At 41.9% G+C, this 20,355-nt stretch overlaps 1 long non-coding RNA gene across 2 annotated transcripts in view; it reads left to right on the top strand.

Moving 5' to 3' along the window:
• Window positions 1-12,880, top strand: part of LOC111865760 — a 61,745-nt gene extending 48,865 nt beyond the window's left edge. For both annotated transcript variants that reach the window (XR_002843030.2, XR_004513157.1), the window contains exon 3: window positions 12,786-12,880. This is a non-coding gene — a long non-coding RNA (uncharacterized LOC111865760). The remainder of the gene's footprint in view (window positions 1-12,785) is intronic.
• Window positions 12,881-20,355: the final 7,475 nt, after the last annotated feature.

Consider the following 20,355-nt stretch of genomic DNA (forward strand, 5'->3'; position numbering starts at 1 on the left):
ACATCTGCTAGGGCTGATGCGACATGTTCATGTGTTCTACAGCAAATGTAATGACAAAAAAATTACGAATATGATGTATTTAGCTACTTTTAAATTAAGTCCGATTTATCTGTTCGTATATTGTGATTACATTTTATTTTAACAAGGAACAGTCTGTAGCCGGGATAGCTCAGTCGGTATAGCGACTGGCTACGAGCTGAACAACGAAGGGTCGGAGTCCGAGTCCCGGTGGAGGCAAAAATTTTCACTTCTCCCCGTCGTCCAAACCGGTTCTGGGGCTCACACAGCCTCGTATCCAATGGGTACCGGGAACATTTTCCCGGGAGTAAAGCAGCAGGAGCGTGAAGCTTACCACTCAAATCCAGCTATTGCCGAGGTCAAGAAAATGTGTATCTATACATCCACTCCCTCGTACGTCTTCATGGCGTAGTGCTTAATTGGTTGAGCCCAGGGTACATTTACCTTCTTTCTTTAGAGTCTGTTGCATCTTCCAGACTCCACACTAGTAACGAACTAGCTTTAAATTCAAGCAAGATTTAACTCGTGCTTTATTCAGTTAGGGCGAACTACAATCTAGAAATCAGTATTCATTTCTACTTCTCCGAGAATATTCCAATGTCGGCCTATGTACATCAATTTGAATCAGAGAGCTAATTAGGTGTTTCGACAGTTTCCTGCGTCCAGTCTCGGGGAAAAGGCTCCAACAGCTCTCACTGACAAATACCGCTGAATTCCTCAAACCTGTGAGGCAGTTATATCTATATATATTATACGTCATTACAGGGACTGGGCTGTATTTACCATAATTCTGGAGTAAGGACAGCTCATTCGGTATAGCGGCGATCTACTAACTGGACAACCGAAGAATCGGAGATCGATTTCTTTCAGTCACAAAGAATGTTTTTCCCACGTCGTCCATACTGGCTCTGGGACAAACACAGCCTCCTATCCAATGAGTACCGGGGGATCTTTCCCCTGGGCTTCAAGCTGACCACTCACTTTCGGTTATTCCGGAGGTTAAGCGTATATGAACCTATACGTCCACTTCTCCATGGTTCTCAATAGCGTGGTGCTTAAAGAAGTACCGTTACCTTGCAAAATCCTTTCACGCTATACGGTCCTGAATTTGATATGTAACGTGGAGACGGGCAGGTGAGCCTCGGAGACGAGTCTGCGCATTCCATGTTCCATGTTCTTCCTTTGCAGGTTCCATCGAGCGATTTTTATTTTATTTTCACCTTTGAGGACAAAAGAGATGAAGGCACAGAGGGAATAAGAATGAATGAATGGGAGAGCAAATGTGTTAACAAAACGGAATCCTGGCTAAACAGAGAAAAGTATAAAGAGATTTTAAAAAATACGAAACAGAGAAAATGTAGGAAATGGGAAATCATTTTTAAAAGAAGTTGGTTTCAAAGTAGTAAAATGGAGACTGTGTTAAAGAATATTAAAGTCAATTGAAATATCAAAGGGAAAAGGAAAAAGTTCAAACTTTGATGCGATACAGTAAAACAGAAACATATGTTTCAATCTGTACGCTAAGGAGGCTTGTGTTCAGTAACGTGTGACATGTACGTATGTTTCAGTCTGTCCACTGAGGAAGCTTGTGTTCAGTAACGTGTGACATGTACGTATGTTTCAGTCTGTCCACTGAGGAAGCTTGTGTTCAGTAACGTGTGACATGTACGTATGTTTCAGTCTGTCCACTGAGGAAGCTTGTGTTCAGTAACGTGTGACATGTACGTATGTTTCAGTCTGTCCACTGAGGAAGCTTGTGTTCAGTAACGTGTGACATGTACGTATGTTTCAGTCTGTCCACTGAGGAAGCTTGTGTTCAGTAACGTGTGACATGTACGTATGTTTCAGTCTGTCCACTGAGGAAGCTTGTGTTCAGTAACGTGTGACATGTACGTATGTTTCAGTCTGTCCACTGAGGAAGCTTGTGTTCAGTAACGTGTGACATGTACGTATGTTTCAGTCTGTCCACTGAGGAAGCTTGTGTTCAGTAACGTGTGACATGTACGTATGTTTCAGTCTGTCCACTGAGGAAGCTTGTGTTCAGTAACGTGTGACATGTACGTATGTTTCAGTCTGTCCACTGAGGAAGCTTGTGTTCAGTAACGTGTGACATGTACGTATGTTTCAGTCTGTCCACTGAGGAAGCTTGTGTTCAGTAACGTGTGACATGTACGTATGTTTCAGTCTGTCCACTGAGGAAGCTTGTGTTCAGTAACGTGTGACATGTACGTATGTTTCAGTCTGTCCACTGAGGAAGCTTGTGTTCAGTAACGTGTGACATGTACGTATGTTTCAGTCTGTCCACTGAGGAAGCTTGTGTTCAGTAACGTGTGACATGTACGTATGTTTCAGTCTGTCCACTGAGGAAGCTTGTGTTCAGTAACGTGTGACATGTACGTATGTTTCAGTCTGTCCACTGAGGAAGCTTGTGTTCAGTAACGTGTGACATGTACGTATGTTTCAGTCTGTCCACTGAGGAAGCTTGTGTTCAGTAACGTGTGACATGTACGTATGTTTCAGTCTGTCCACTGAGGAAGCTTGTGTTCAGTAACGTGTGACATGTACGTATGTTTCAGTCTGTCCACTGAGGAAGCTTGTGTTCAGTAACGTGTGACATGTACGTATGTTTCAGTCTGTCCACTGAGGAAGCTTGTGTTCAGTAACGTGTGACATGTACGTATGTTTCAGTCTGTCCACTGAGGAAGCTTGTGTTCAGTAACGTGTGACATGTACGTATGTTTCAGTCTGTCCACTGAGGAAGCTTGTGTTCAGTAACGTGTGACATGTACGTATGTTTCAGTCTGTCCACTGAGGAAGCTTGTGTTCAGTAACGTGTGACATGTACGTATGTTTCAGTCTGTCCACTGAGGAAGCTTGTGTTCAGTAACGTGTGACATGTACGTATGTTTCAGTCTGTCCACTGAGGAAGCTTGTGTTCAGTAACGTGTGACATGTACGTATGTTTCAGTCTGTCCACTGAGGAAGCTTGTGTTCAGTAACGTGTGACATGTACGTATGTTTCAGTCTGTCCACTGAGGAAGCTTGTGTTCAGTAACGTGTGACATGTACGTATGTTTCAGTCTGTCCACTGAGGAAGCTTGTGTTCAGTAACGTGTGACATGTACGTATGTTTCAGTCTGTCCACTGAGGAAGCTTGTGTTCAGTAACGTGTGACATGTACGTATGTTTCAGTCTGTCCACTGAGGAAGCTTGTGTTCAGTAACGTGTGACATGTACGTATGTTTCAGTCTGTCCACTGAGGAAGCTTGTGTTCAGTAACGTGTGACATGTACGTATGTTTCAGTCTGTCCACTGAGGAAGCTTGTGTTCAGTAACGTGTGACATGTACGTATGTTTCAGTCTGTACGCTAAGGAGGCATTTGTTCAGTAATGTGTGACATGTACGCATGTTTCAGTCTGTACGCTAAGGAGGCGTTTGTTCAGTAACGTGTGACATGCACGTATGTTTCAGTCTGTACGCTAAGGAGGCTTGTGTTCAGTAACGTGTGACATGTACGTATGTTTCAGTCTGTCCACTGAGGAAGCTTGTGTTCAGTAACGTGTGACATGTACGTGTGTTTCAGTCTGTACGCTAAGGAGGCATGTGTTCAGTAACGTGTGACATGTACGTGTGTTTCAATCTGTATGCTAAGGAGGCTTGTGTTCAGTAACGTGTGACACGTACGTATGTTTCAGTCTGTACGCTAAGGAGGCATGTGTTCAGTAACATGTAACATGTACATATCGAACTGTTTGTACTCTAAAGAGGCATGTATTCAGTCACGTGTCACATGTACGGCAATTTTTTTTTACTATCTTCGTGGTTTTCCTCTTATGATCTTTTACCATTCTGTACTGTACACTTCTTGAACTGATGAAGAAATATAAATTTTAAATTAGACTCAGATATAGAGACCAAGAACAGATTTCTTTTTGATCAGATTCACTGCTCAATATTCCACCGCATTCTTGGTCTTCCAAGTTTCCTTTTTCATGTTGGTTTATATTTTCATTCTTCTGACGCTATATGGTGTAACTTTGATACCAATTGCCAAATAACAGCTGTAAACAGGTAAAAGGGCCGTTGCTAGGGAAAGGCAACTCTTTGAACACGTTTTCCCAGCAACGAGAGAACATGCGATGATGGAAGAGACAAGTGGCAGTACCCTCAATTATAACAGCGTCGTTAAATAACCTGCAGAAAGGAGAAGAAATAAGAACCGCCACTGCAAACTGCTATGCTATTGGTCAATGATTTAAGGGCTGTAGGCCATATCGTCAGACAGGAGTTGAGTGTCGAGATGCATTGCCGTGCTGAAACAATGCAGTCGCTAGGCATCCGTGGGTCACACCACACACGGACCCATCCTCCTCGCCCTTCATTTAATTTCACTTCCAACCCCCCCCCCTCCCCCTCCCCTAGAAATAAAAAGAGTTGCAGTTTCTAAAGGAAGGGGCCACTTTTTAAAAACTCTTTCATTTCACGGACACGCTGGCGACAGAACCGTATGCAGATTAGACGCTGTCACCCAACTTTCAAAAACTGTATAAAAAATTTTTATATAATGAAACAAAACTATTGAGAGGTTGAAAAAACTTTGTTTTTACGTGTCTCTCATTTGCATAATGTACACGGTGAATTAAGAAGGGGCCAAGGGTAGAGGGGGGCTCTTCGTAACGGCAGAACTGCCCTCTACGGCTTTCCCATTAACCTGAACAGGATGGAAAGACAATGGAGACTTTAGAGGGTGAATTGATGGAGGATGAAAAGAGATTCAACCCCCGAACCAGACACTCCTGCCACCGTTGCTCACAAACCAGTCAGTCTTGTTATGGCAATAGGAAATATGGGGGCAAAAACTGTGGGAATAGAATTATTGGTATTGTTATTTTTTTGTAAGTGTACGCCCGTGTCCAGTTTTCGGCAGCAGTAGACTCGCTCTAATGCCAAACCCGAGAGGGGAAACAGAAAAGCTTATTTTCATTTGCATGGGACATTGAGGTGAAGTGAGTGAGGCATTGCTACAACGGACACATTAACTTCACGGCAAACTCATAGTTGCCTCTTTGTGGTAACAATTGCTACGCTGTTTATGCGGTAGCAATGTGAGACACAGTGGAGACACCTGAATGTAGCAGACTACAATAAAAGAACTCCGTGGCCTGTATTCCACAAACGAACTATACCGACCGAACGACAGCCGCTTGTCGGCGAAGTTAGTGCCAACTTTTGCGGATAGAGGGTGTCACGTGGTCAGCGCAACGAATCCCCACTGCTGTTAATTTCTCTCTTCTAGACCGCAGCCGTTAGTGGACTGCGTTCCAGACCCACTAGTTCTCAGAAAATATGGTAGCGCGGGGAATTGAACCCGGAATCTCTGGATCTGTAGATACGAACTCTGACCTCTAGGCCACAGAGGCGGTCTCCTTACGAAAACAGTCACTTTAGAGAAAGCATACATATACTTGTCCATTGCAGACTGTGAGGCATCAACACGACGTGCTGTAGAGAGGACTCAATCTAGGTGAACCTCACGCCCTGCCCCTATAAAACTACTGCAGGAGACAAGGCAACATTAATAATGTGGCATGTCTGCTGAAAACTAAATTCGCGAAGGCAGCAGAGAGCCGTTGATAGGGAACGGCTCTAAAAACAGGACTCTTGCTAGGCACAACAGACAGACACGTATGTACCCAATAACAGAATACCTGCTGGAAGCTACAGTTAGTGAAGACAGAAGGCTGCAAAAGGCTTAGCGGTTGCTGGGGTGATTTGTGAATTATGGAGATTATTGGTGACGCTGTAATTACTTGTATTTCCGAGTCATGTGTATAAGTGCTCAGTAAATCCATTCACCAAACCAAACCCCGTCTATAGTCATCCATACACGTGACAATAATAATAATAATAATAATAATTCCATTAACAAAACTCGAAGTTATTATTAAGAGGTGAGAAAAATAAAATATACAAATTTGCAATGGTCGCAGTTAGTATGATAATGATAATAATAATATTAATAGTCTACGTGCGTTATTTTGAGTAGATTTTCGCGAAATTTATGAAACAATGGAGTTAATTTGTCGTATAGCATTTAGCAGCTTCGTAAAGACTGAATTTGATTGCGTTGGGGATCTGATGTTTGTTACTAACTCAACATTTACAATGAAATAGACAGCCAACCCTCGCCCCGCCGCCATATTGATCCTCTTCTGCATTCAGAAGAAACTGCATATTTCTTTAGGATATATTACTGCATTATGCTTCACGGCGTGTGCGACTGTCAAATGCAGCACAACGCAACTGTTCCTGTCCTCAGCAAATTGAAGTAGGAAGCACAGTGGTCTGGCTGTATGGCTGAAAACTTGAATTCGGGTTTGAATCCCAGCTCTGACGTCAGCCATTGTGGCGGAAGTTCTGGTGACTTTCCTTTCTCTATCCAGGTAATTGCCGAGTTTGTATCTCGCTTATGCCACGTCTTCCTTCCGGATCCCTCCCAATTCATCAGTCATCCAAGTATTCCGCACTGTGTAGTGTAAATTATTGTAACATCGTAAAATCACTCCCTCTTCCAGAAATAAGGCAAAAAGCTGGTCGCTGTAGCTGTATGAACGTCGTTAAATTGAAGTGAGAAATAAATCCGGGAATGTCACAAAGTAAAACTTGAGACTTTGTCTCTGAAGTTCTCTTTCAATCAGTTATTATATCTGAACTTTAGAAGCGGCGTAATGAAAATTGAAGGGCTATAAATGGTTTATTGGACGCTGGGGCCCAGTGAACTTGCCGTTGCAGCGAGTAGGGGTACATAATGGGCCACCCATACGATGGAAATTAACTCGATTCAGCAGATGAGCGAGAGGCTGCCAACATGGCCTCATTGCCGTTCCAGCCAACATATATATGCACGTCCCTCTATTGAAATCGAAATTATATATACGAACTCAGTTCGTACCTCACGGGAAACACGTCACTTCTCCGCTACAAAAAACAATCGTTTAATTTTGCTGAAGGAAATAATCGTTGATTACTGTGTGTACACACTGTGGGCAAAATTAATTATTTTGAAAAATAAAAGCAGGATTATGCGATCTGTCTGTCTGTCTGTATGTATAACCCTTCACAAAAACGTTTGAACTCTTGAACCAATCCTTATAAAATTTGGTATGTATATCATGGCACCTGAGCTCATCTCGACGGCGCAATTCACAAATCCCACCCATCAGTCTGTGTGTCTTTATGTGTATTCCTGCATATTGTTGCTAGGAAACAGCTTCGTATACACGTTCCTGCGGCAGTAAATACGCAAGCAACAAATAATGTTTGGATGCGTCTTTTTTATACGGACCCTGTCGTATCGAAGGAAAGTAGGGGACCAGTTCTTCCCAGAACTTCTTGTTGTATATTAAGGTAGGGGGTATGTATAGTAACCACTGGGCTATTAAGTATCAAAACAAGAGCACATTGGAATTGTAATAAATTTTTAATTATGAAGAAATCGCATCTGGGAGTGGACGTAAAGCTAGTAGCCGCCCTCCGGCAGGTCCAGAGAGTCTGTTGTGACGACACTGCTTCCAGTGGTTTGAGATATCATGACGTCATAACTTTACTACAAGGACTGGATGTTAGGCTACTCTGGCTTCAATTATGCCTCGCGATTTCTTTTGCCGCGTTTCCGTCGCCGAAGTTGCAGGCCACAGATTGTTAGAAACGCTGGTTTCTTCAGTTATTTGGAGGAGGTTCCACTCAATTTCTCGCCTTTATCTTCCAGTCCTCTCCTTACGTCTTCATGTCTTATTCCGTCTGCTTTACTCGTACTGAACTGCTTCACAAATCTCGAACATTTAATTCCAGCTGCTTGAGTTCTCATCCATTTTCATGGTTCACTTTACGACGCATTCAGTAGCTCAGACAATACGACGTCAGATTCTAGGTTGAGTTGTGAAGAGATGTGGAAAGAACTGTTGTGGCCTGTTTTGAGGTAGTTCCCCGCCTGGATACTCGACGTTTTTCTCGCGTAATTCTTATCCCGATAGTCCAGCAGTCAACGTCACATGACATAGTAACTGTCATTCTCGAGAACAAGAAGCTCGCACGTAGAAAGCGACTTTCGAACCTTCGTCGTAGTAATTAATATCTTTAGACAGTGTTCTCGGCGAACGCGGTAGTGTAGTTGGTTGAGGCACTATGCTACAAGCCGAAAGGTCGCGGGATCGAATCCCGATTGGGTGGATATTTTCAATTTACCTAATCCTTCTAGCCGCACTATGGCCCTGGAGTCGACTCAGCCTCTAACAGAAATGAGTATCAGGAATCTTCCTGGGGGTAAAGGGCGGCCGGCGCGTAAGGCTGACAGCCTCACGGCCATCAGTGAGTGTATAAAATGTGGGAGCCTCAACATCCCACAACCCTATGGGCCGCCACGGCCTGTTACAGGGATAGCTGCGCATTTTACCTTAGAGCGAGCTCTCAAATCATAAAATTCAGCATTCAAAGAATGTAAAATACACTATAAGTTTAAGATTCTCTTCGAAATATGTATTTTCACGTATATTTGGTGCGTGACTATAGACGGGGTATGGATTGGACATTGAATTTATTGACTACTTATATACTCAACTCGTAATTACAAATAATAAAGGGCTACCCCTAATCCCCGTACTTTACAGTTCATTGCCGCAAACACTAGTGTTCTCAGATTCTTTCATTAGTCCTTTCCTAGTGACGGATTTTAACAGTAGAGATTAAACCAATCTTACTGTAACCGCATCACACATAAAGTCTTCTCTTCACAGCCCCTACTTTCAACCCCACTGAACTGCACTCAAGAATTCTGATGCTTCAATTTCTCTGCTCGAGTGGCGTAACAAATTTCAACTGAATGAAACGATCTTATTTGTCGTTTTTATAACATTTCGGTGCCGACCGAATAGAAAACATAGTTCACAACAATTCCTCTATTGTTGATTACGTATCCGTTGCTGCGGGAATCCGTTTACTGAGTCGTTGCCTAGCAATGAACGTCTACTCTGGCTCCTCTATTCCTGCTTTCAGGCATCATGTAAAAGTAATTTTCATGCAAATGAAGACAGCTGACGACTGAGAGGCTGTTGTATTCAGAGCCACCTACCGGTATATTTGGTCATGCCCTGTCATTCGCATGGAGCAGAGTTTGAAATTTATGGTACAGAGGTAGACGTGTCGGTCGCTTCCACCTGCCTTTACCTGGCTCTATGAAATCATTTCCATTCCTGAAATAAATATTGGCTCTCAGTAATACATCCCAATTAATTTACCTCCAACAAAAAGACGTCTAGATATTGTAGATATTGTGTAAACCGACGTTTCGGAGAAACGTATCGCCTCCATCTTCAGAGTAGGAAAATCTGCGAGCGAGGATCCAGCGTGAGCAGGTGATTTCAAACTGAACCACATGCTCACGTTGGTTCCTCGCTCGCGGATTTTTCTACCCTGAAGATGGAGGCTATATTTTCTTCCGAAACGGCGGTTTACACAATATTTACACGGCGCCACATCCCAGAAGACGTCATTCTTCATTGTCACAGCCGTGAAAACCTCAAATCTTATAAAAGACATATAATTGTATTGAAGTAACTCTCGTTCGATTCGAAACCGCGAAGCTGCCAGTGTGATAAGTTTATCGTCGTTTTTCTCAGTTCCTCCAAGCAAGTGGTGGGATAGCTAAAAAAGGACCAGTACAACAGTCCGGATGTCACTGTGTGAAACAATGATTAAGCGCCTAACTTCCGCGCACTTCGAAAGTTGGTTAAAACACTGCTACTTCAAAAAGTACTGTCTTATGAGATGTGACAACAGCTATATAGAAGTTAATCGACGTTTCGGAGGAACATACTGCCTCCATATTCTGGTTGGAAAACTAAGATATGCAAGAAACCTGCAAATTTTGCTTTCCACTAGCCTCCTGATGCCTGTTTGATTATTGTGGACTTTAAATATGAAGGCAGTACATTCCTCTCCGAAACGTCGGTAAAATTCTTCCGAACTACACATCGTCCTATCCCACAAGATAGTAGTCATCATAATCACCGTTGTGATGACGTCAAATTCAATTGTAGGTACACTCGTACGTAGAGAGGCAAGCTGAAATGCACTGCTTCCACGCAAATCACACAGATACACTCTGGGGGCAGAATGCAGTTACACTATGTTAAAGCAGGTGGTAAACATAGTGACCATTGGGATTTAAAGGGTTAATTTAACCATAAGCTGCGTTACAATCAGGTTTTCTATTAAGAAAGCAGTCTTCTGGGATGTGGCACCGTGTAGATGTGGTGCTAACCGACGTTTCGGAGGAACGTATCGCCTCCATCTTCAGGGTAGAAGAAAAAATAAGAAAAGCCGCAATCGAAGAGACCGTGAGAACCGGTACCACATCTACAAGGTGCCACATCCCAGAAGACTGCTTTCTTCATAGTCACCGCCGTGAAAACCTCAATTCTTACATAGGTTTTCTATTTTTTCAAATTTTTTCTCTAGTAATGTATCACTGTACCGAAGTGAACGGAGAAGTTCATGGAGGTAAGCCTAGGCCCACTGGGGCTGTAGTGCCAAGGAAAAAAAATGTATTACTCTGCAACAAAATTGAACAATTTACGTGAAATTAATTTTTGTTTAAATCCTTCAGTTTTCGTTTAGTTTGTGTAATTATACTTGTACTCTTCTCCAAGTATAATTAGAATGATCAAGTCAAGGAGGATAAGGTGGGCAGGTCATGTAGCACGAATGGGGAAGACAATGAATGCATATAGGACATTGGTAGGAAAGCCAGAAGCAAAGAGACCACTGGGAAGACCAAGGCGTAGATGGGTGGACAATATTAGAATGGATTTTAGAGAGATAGGATGGGATGGTGTGAATTGCATAGATCTTGCTCAGGATAGGGACCAGTGGAGGGCTGTTGTGAACATGGTAATGAACCTTTGGGTTCCATAAAATGCTGGGAAATTCTTGAGTAGCTGCAGAATTGGTGGCTCCTCCAGAAGTGCTCAGTTCCATGAGTAAGTAAGTAAGTAAGTAAGTAAGTAAGTTGTCGCCGACGAGTAACAGTTGAAGCCTTAATGCCGATTGCTTATGTGTTCAGTAAAAATGTTGGGTTTCTCGCCAGTTTGCTTACCTTCGTCCGATAGTTAATACATATAGTTGCATTTTAATTCAACCGACGTTCCTCCGAAACGTCGGTTGAATTAAAATGTAATTCTGTTTGGATTACACAGCATTATGTCCCAGAAGATAGTACTGTTCATAGTCATTTCTGTGAGAGCAACAAAATTCAACAAAATAGAACAATGGGTAATGCAACAAGCTTGTAAATTTCATTGCTTTAACTGCTGGAAATCAAAAGTAAGTATGAAAATTCATCAGGCGAACAGAAGCATAATTTTATGGACTATTATCTCTCCTGATTACTGTGAATGTCGCTTTCTTTTTGTTGTTTTTGTTGTTTTCGTTGTTTCTTTTAAACAAGAGAATAGTCATTATATCGCCCTCAAAATTATTCTTGGGCCCTCCAAGATGCAGCTACATTGAACTCAAACTAAGCTCTTATTGATGGGTATCTTAGTTAATTGTGTCCGGAAGTGAGTATATATTTTCGCGGAGCGTGAGCCTCGAAATAATATTCATGACTAACAAGAGAGATTAGATACAACGCAATCTTCGTTGTACTTGTTATCAAAATGGCCAAGGAACTTTCTCTATAATTGCTGATAAGCATCTTCATCAACAATGTAGTAATTATAAATGAGGCCGAAAACAATAGCGGCTGTTTTGAAAGAGTCGATTAAATGAATGCAGAAAAACTGCCTGTAAAATTGTTTCATAATTTTGAGATGTCGAGATATGAGGAGGTTCGTCGTGAAATGTGTGTGAAAACTGTTAAATAATTAATTAATGTAATACTAGAATGGACCTTGCTTCTATTGAGATGTTATCGTGTTGTCGGTATTCAGACCAACACATCCGTAACATCGGCTTCATTATTTCAGTACAGACTAATGGAATTCTGACCAGGTGCAACAATGGCCTCGAGGCATTAACACTGTGGTCACGTAGTAACTTTTCTGTGAACAGTCTACATAACAATGTAGGAAAACTTCTAACATACATCGTGACTGAAGACCTAAACACACAAGAAAATGTAACATTTATATACCCTATTCTGTTAGAACCACCCTCTAACCAGGGATCAAACAAGGTACGTTCCCAATAAGGCCGATGCTTTAGTACTGAATCAGCCCGTTAAGTAACTATACAACCATCAAGTGTAACAGATTTATAATAAATTTTGAATCAATAAACCTCCTGGTCGTCTAGTGGTCAGAGTTCTTGGCTACAGATCCAGAGGTACCAGGTTCTACTCCCGGCGCTACCAGATTTTCTGAGAAGTAGTGTCTGGAACGGGGTCCACTAAGCCTCGTGAGGATAATTGAGGAGTTACTTGAATGGAACAATAGCGGTTCCGGTCTAGAAAATTGAAATTAACAGCGGTGGGGTTTCGTTGTGCTGACCACGCCGCACCCTCTATCCGCTAAAGTTGGCACTAACTTCGCCGACAAGCAGCGGTCGCTCGGTCGATATAGTTCGCTTACGGACTATAGGCCACAGACTTTCTTGTTTTGTTTTATGTTGATTCAATAAAATCGCTTTACATATTTAAGTCCTCTAGATATGTAGTATATAGTATATATACATATGTATAATATATACGTACTGTCCTTACGTTCCACAGCGTCTTATACAATGAGCACCGGAGGATCTTTCCCAGGGAGTAAAGCGGCCGAGGCGTGAGGCTAATCATTCACCTGCATCTAGTGCTGAGGTCAAGAATTGTGGAGCTATACCTCTACTATCTCATGTACCTTTATGACATAGTGCTTAATTAATTAAACGCGGACAGAACACAAATAAAACGTTTAATTACACTCCATGATATCTAGCAACAAACCAGCAGTCAACACACGGCTTGATGAGGCAGTAACTGCAAGAAATGCCACAGCGTCTTCTGGTACACAGAAGAAACGTATGTGGTAACAATTTTTAAGAGTTTTAGTTATGACTTCGAATATACACGGGCTTCTGAACATGGGTCTGCAGTACAAAAGCTTAGTCAGCTCTGCCCAGTGCAAATGATAAGACGTTTCTTTTCTGTCCCTCCTGTTTACTCTTTCATCCTTGGCATGTTACGGCCTTAGAGACCATCTTCAGGAGGACATACCAATACTTGCGGAAACCACTATTGCATTGTGATTGGTCAATATCCATACATACATACAGTATCATTACACTGCCATGAATATAACATCTGAGCTTTTAATTACAGCGAGGTGAATGAATACATTAAAATATTTATAAATTATTATAATTAGTTTGTTGACAAATGTGGGTTAAAAAGATTTTGTTAAAATCTAGAACCAATTTGGTTCGTGTCCTTTACACTGCCTCTCTTTAAAGGAAGGAACCAGATCAAAAGTGGTCCTATAGGGCTGAAAATTTTAAGGCGACTTTGTTTGTCTCTACGTTTTAGTAAAATTTGTTACACTTAATGAGTGTCCTATTCTTCGAAAGTACTCCAGCCTGTGTTTGGTTAAGGGAGTGCAAGGTATATATTTTCATTTATTTCACGATGCTGACTCTAGTTTATGCTCCATAGTGTCGGAAAATGGACGGCAATGAACATGGGATTGGAACTGATAGGGTAGATGCGGGTGTATCCTAATTTATGGTACTATCCCAGCGTTCGCCTGGAGGAACTGTGTGAAACCACGAAAGACATCAATAATTACTTGTATTACGTTCGAGATTCTAACTAGGCACTTCCCGAGTACAAGCTGAAGCATTTCCTTTTGATCCAAATTTCTGGATGGGGGAAAAATATTTTTTTGAATGACGCATAGTCGCTTGGTTAGTAAAATAAATCCTACAGTTTATTAAATCCCGAAGGTTCATTATCGTATTCACAAGAGTCCTCTATGAGAACCTATCCTGAGCCAGAATAATCCAGTTACATCCTAATATCTTGTTCAAGATCTAAGACAGGTGATGAACCATTGAAGCTAAACGCGTGGCATATGACAATGTGCATATGGCACATTTGTTTGTATCTGAGCAACATAAACATGGCGTTGATGCGCATGTTTATAGTCACAGCTGATAATCTCAACGTACTGGAGCTACTTGCTGTTTGCCTGCTGATTACGTTGATTACTCTTCTACCTTGAAGATGGAGGCGCAGTATTCCTATATATCGGTGAACTGCCACCAGGTTACACGGCGTCACAACCGACAAGGTTATGTTCTGTTAGCCGATATCATGGACACGAGTATTCGTCTGAATTGTGTAATTATTTTTTTTTGCTAGTTAAGCCCCCTGACCTCCGAAATTGAAGAATTTTGGGTGGGGGGAACTTCTCTGGACTTCTTCCCATTACTTCTTGTGGGACTTCCGCTTCCTGCAGCGGAACCCGTTCGTCTGTACTTGTGAGGACAGCCATCTGTACAGGTTAGTACCTCCTCAGATTACAAAGTGATTAGCATAGAAATGTACAGTTTTGTTTCGCTAATTTATGCATATTCACGGAAGCTCGGTCTGTTTAGAGAAAAGGAACTAAAATAAAGGTTAAGAGAAAAAGGCATTGAGTCCTTCCTAGGATTTCACCTCTCTGTGCAGGCCCAAGCAAACATCCAGTGGTGGGAACCGACTCTGTCAAATCGTTATATATGCACGCATGCAAATGAGCGCCATTGTGAAATGCTGACGGGAGGGGTTGAGGCCCTTGCGGGGTGCATGTCGCTCTTCACTTGCTTTTGTTTTCTTGTATTATTGTCTATTTGAAAGTGCCAGTTAGATTTTTTTACTTAATAATTAGATGCATGTAGCGAGTTTGTGAATGTGCGAAGGGAGGGAGGGGGGTACACCGATTTTGCAGTGAGGGGAAAGAAGGGTGAAGATAGTTATGTACACTCCGTTCGCAAAGTTCGTACTCATTTCTTATTAGGACTGCGTAGTTGGATACGGATATGACAAACAAAGAGTCAGGATTTGACTCCCGATAAGTACAAAATTTTTTTCCCACGTCTGCCACCGACCCACCCTCTTTTGTGGTGGACACAGGAGGTTATTTCCATGAGATAAAGCGGTCGCAGCGTAAAGCCAGCATCGAACCTGTATTTTGTATGAAAATTAATGTACATTCCGGTATAGCTTCATTCCTCGATGCGTTTCCTTTGCCTTATGCCTCATTAATTAAGCATGGGGACCGCAGTAGCTGAATACCCTATGATTTTTTATTTCTCTGCTGTGTCTTTCGACACGCATGAACTCGAGCTACCAAATAGTCCCGCTGTGGAACAACACAAAACAAGAATACATGTTCAACACTGCATTAAGATTATGGGTCATACGTAATGACGTCAGCTGAAAATGTTATTCTGTTTCTTATAAAATGTGACTCTTGGGACGTAAAAACGTGTAGTCTGGTAGAAATACACCGATGTTCCAGAAGAACTAATGGCTCGATTTTTAGTTACGAAAAGTAAACCAAGCAAGAAAACTTCAAACCTGATTAAAGGCAGTATATTTCGCTAAAAGAAAGGTAAAATTTTGTTAGACTACATGGTGTCATAGTGAAGTAAGTAAAGATATCCCTGTAACAGGCCGTGATGGCCCAGAGGGTTGTGAGACGTTGAGGGTCCCACATTATCTAGACAATCGGCTCAAAGATGACGGTAATGTTGTCAGCCTTACGCGCCGACTGCGTTTTACTCCCCAGGAAAATCAATTAATTCCTGGTACTCATTCTGTTAGAGTCGACCACAGGGCCATAGTGCGGCTGGAAGGTTAGGTCAATTGAAAGAAATCCAATTTTCTCATCGGGACTTGAACCAGTAACCTTCCGGCTTGTAGCATAGTGCTTCAACTAACTACACGGTGTCATATCTATGAGAAATATACTCTTAAAGTCACTGTCATGAGAATCTCAAGAAAAAAAAAACTGGCAGGATTTTCAACGTTTGCAACAAAATGGAATGTTATTCGAATACTTTCTAATACCTGAGTTACTAGACTTCATTCTGTACAGTTTTTTTTTGACACATTTGAAATCTTGAAAATCTTCTTCCTGTACAGAACAGTTTCCTAAATTTTAATTTCAGTAATAAGATATAATAATAAACATTTTTCCAAACATTCAGTCTAGCTTATACTTGCAGTACGTTTCCATTTGTCAAACATAACCTCTAAATATGGATGTGGTGCCATACTGAAACCCGTGACACGCATAGAAATGTTCATTATAAAATGTTTTCTTCCTCGTCACAGGCCCTGCAACCCTGTGTGGATACTGTCTACCTCCACAGGTTTCGTTACAGTAGATTTGTCCGATGTTGGGTGTTAACCTCGCGCCCAACACCCAACCTGGAATACCAGGGACTATATTTCGTCTAGCTCCTACCCTTTGACCCTACCAGGAGCTTAGGTTGCCGCCAGAGTAGCTCTCCGCGTCACTGGTGCGCGCAGACCTTCCCTCTGTCATAAGGCGGCCATTACAAAATTCTTATGTTGGACATCTGCATCGTCTTAAGTACATTTGAGTTATACACTGTTTCGGAAGCTGGATCTGCTTCCATCGTCGAGTGCAAAAAGAGAAAGAATGGCACTCATTTGTGCCCAGTATACAGATACAATTTCAGTCACTCTGTAGCGTCTTATCCGTTTCAAACCTGACGATGGTAGCAGATCCAGGTTCCGAAACATCGAATATACAGGGAGATCGATAAGTCGCGCATATCACACTAAGCAATTATATATACCTAAGATAATATTCATCAATACTATCTTATAATAAAAGCAGATATGTGTCACAAACTTTAACGGTAGAATTAAGAAGACTTCTATCTTCTCGGATATCGTGACATGTAGCCTGTTGAAAGCCAACCGACGTTTGGGAGTAACATCGCAAAGTTCTGCTTGCTACCTGTTGCATCATCATCAGTAATCTGTCAAGACGACAGGTCCACAGTCTCTTTCAAAACAATTCCTCCACTTAATGCGATCTAGAGCTTTCTCCTTCACATGACAGTATCCTTTTCTGTCCCCAAGGTCATCCAGCATCTTCTTACGTCTTCTTCCTCGTCTTCTTGTCACTTCTATCCGCCCATCTATCTTTCCTTCGATAGCTTCTTTTAGAAGGCAGTTTCTGCGTAAAACATGACCAATCCAATTAGCCTTCCGTTTTCTTATTTCATGTAGGATATTCCTCTGCTCACTGACTCTAATTAACACTTCTTCATTTCTCACATAATCGGTCCAACTGATCTTCTCCATTCTTCTCCAACACCACATTTCGAAACTTTCCAGATGTTTCTGATCTACTGCCCTAAGTGTCCATGTTTCAGCCCCATACAGAGCTATGCTCCAAATGTAGCATTTCACTAGTTTCTTCCTCAAATTTAAGTCCAATTTGCTGGTAAAAAGATTCTTCTTCTTGCTAAATGCAGCTTTTGCCATGGCAATCCTGGATTTAATTTCACAAGTACACCTTCCATCATCTGTTAACAAGCTACCCAAATATTTAAAACATTTCACATTCTCCACTTGTTTTTGGTCTATCTACCTGTTGCAAGCTGATTTTATTATTTGGCTAATTCTTCAACCCTGAAGATGAAGTTGAATTGTTTCTCCGAAACGTCGGATACTTTTAGATGAACTACACTGCATCATATCCCAGAAGATGGACGACTCCGTTACCACCGGTGCGAGAACCTAAAATCCTACATCACTAAGAACATGCACCGGCGGGTGGGAGGGGGGGGAGATACAGTCCGTTACCTATCAAACATTGAGCATAGTCACTATATTATGCAGCCGTCCAATTGCCATGTTATGCTTTTACGAAAATATGAAAGTTTTGAAAGTATTTATGAGGATATAGATTAAAAGGTAAACTTGTCCCTGTGCTTAATTAATTAAGCATCACGCCACGAAGACGTGTGTGGAAGTGGAGGTACAGCTCCATCATTTTTGACCTCGGCACTAGATTAAGGTGAGTGGTCAGCTTCACATCTTGGCCGCTTTACCCCGGAGAAAGAACCGCCTGTACCCACTGGAGAAGAGGCTGCGTGGGCAACACAGTTTTGTCTTGACGCTATGGAGAAAAGAAAAATTTTCCCTGCCGGGAATCGAACCGCAACAGGCCAGCCCATCGACATACCTACTGAGCTATCGTGGCTTCCCATTATAATAAGTGAAACTTTAATAATCACCATAAATTATATTATTTTGGTTTAACCATCTAACTTCGGGAAAACATCTGCGTTCCTATTATTAACAACGGAGAATTCAAATGCAGAATGATGGTACGACTTCTATTAAAAATACCGTCTGTGTGCTTGAATGGAAGAATTTTTAAAATCTTTGCAAAGCTTTTGTAGCCTGCAGGCCCCTTTACTGGGTAACGATCTCGTTACAAGCAACAAAATAACATCTGCTGCTAGCCAACATTCTTAACAAGCAAGTATGCACAGCCGTTACTGGGTAACGCTTTCGCAAACGCGTTCCCACAGAAACGATTGCAGTACAACAATGAACGGTGTTTTCTGCGAGGTCCGTGTCAAGGGTTTATCAATATGACCAGTTTAGAAGTATTTTTAGTTACTAGTGGAGTGGGACGAAGTCCCCTGTACTGCGGCCACTTCTGTCCTATTGTACCAGACCCAGATGATAGGTGAGGGTCATTGTGGAGCAATTTGTGGAATGAAGTTTGGCAGGGGAAACCGAAGTACTCGGAGAAAACCTGCCCCAGCGCCACTTTGTCCACCACAAATCCCACTTGACCAGACCCGGGATCGAACCCGGTCCGCCGCGATTGGAAGCCAGCGACTAACCGCTTGAGCTATGGCGCGGCCAGTTTAGAAGTTAGTCAGTTGTAAGGGAATCAGTAAAGAGAAGATTTGGTCTAAGCAGTTGAGGAATCTCCATTGTTAAGACCCGTTACCGGGAAAAGACTGGTCACATCAGGCTGAAAATACTTAACGTGTGCTGTAGTTATGGTCACTTATAATTACGACCTGTAAGTGGTCAAAAAATTTAGTCTCCAATCCAAAACCCCGTCGATAGTCACTCGCACACCTGACAGTAATTTACACACACGTCCTCATATGCTATTGACCTTGACTACGTTTCCTTGGAAGTTAAATCGTTTATTGCCGTATTGAAAATTCATGGAGGCTGACGGGTTGTGTAAACATTTTGGCCCCAGTGCGCGTAGCGTTATTTTTCTGAAGAATTCGCCTATGCAGTTTCATTTAAGGGGGTTTGTCCTCATAAAATACATAAATTAAATCAGAATCATTTCAACCGTTTTTGAGAAAATCTCCATTTCGTTTCTTGAATATTCATATTCACTGGAAGTGATCCGTGACGGATAAACTTCTGAGCAACGGATATGCATAAAATTCGTCCCAGCCGTTCTGGCGGTAGCGAGGCGCGCATGCGTATAGGCGGCTTTCCAAACAATAAGTTTTTAATATTCAGTCGGTATGAGAGCGTAGATCCATCAAAATATCGAGCTCGAGCTATTTCTTCATTATATAATTTTCATAATTTAGCGTGTAGAATCGTTGCTCTTCTGGGCAGTAATTATGTGAGCACAGAAACAGGAGAATCTTCAGTGTTGTGTTCCGTTACCAGGAAACGACAAGTGAAAGCAAACTGAGAGAACTTAGCGTATGATCTACTGGTTTGTAAAGTGTGTGGATTAGCGATAGTGTTAAAATTACTTGTAATTGTAAGCGATGTGTATAAATGGTTAATAAATCGAGTCACCCATCCAAACCCGTCTATAGTCACTCAGACTACGTGACAATAAATATGCTATGTATATTAGAAGCGTTTTAACTTTACTCTATCGTATTAAAATATAATGGACAAGGGCCTTAGGCTGTACTACCTTTCGACCTGTACATACACATAAATAAAAAACGTAAATCTGTCCCTGTAACCGACCGTGGAGACCCATAGGATTGTGAGACGTCGAGGCTCCCACATTTTCTAGACAATCGGTCCACAGATGGCGGTAAGGTTGTCAGCTTTACGCGCCGGCCGCCCATACACATAAATAGACATTTTGAATTTATGAAAATTCTCCCTAACTGAGGGATATTTAATAGAAATTGAATTGTTGCACACTGTGTTATGATCATGTATGATCATGATTTTAGACCGGAATAACATTTAAGCAGTTGTTATAAACATGTTAATTCCACAGGTAGCCTGCCCGTAGGTCATGCCGCCAGTTCCTGAT

Source organism: Cryptotermes secundus, unplaced genomic scaffold (assembly GCF_002891405.2).
Source record: "Cryptotermes secundus unplaced genomic scaffold, Csec_1.0 scaffold543, whole genome shotgun sequence".
Lineage (NCBI taxonomy): Eukaryota > Metazoa > Arthropoda > Insecta > Blattodea > Kalotermitidae > Cryptotermes > Cryptotermes secundus.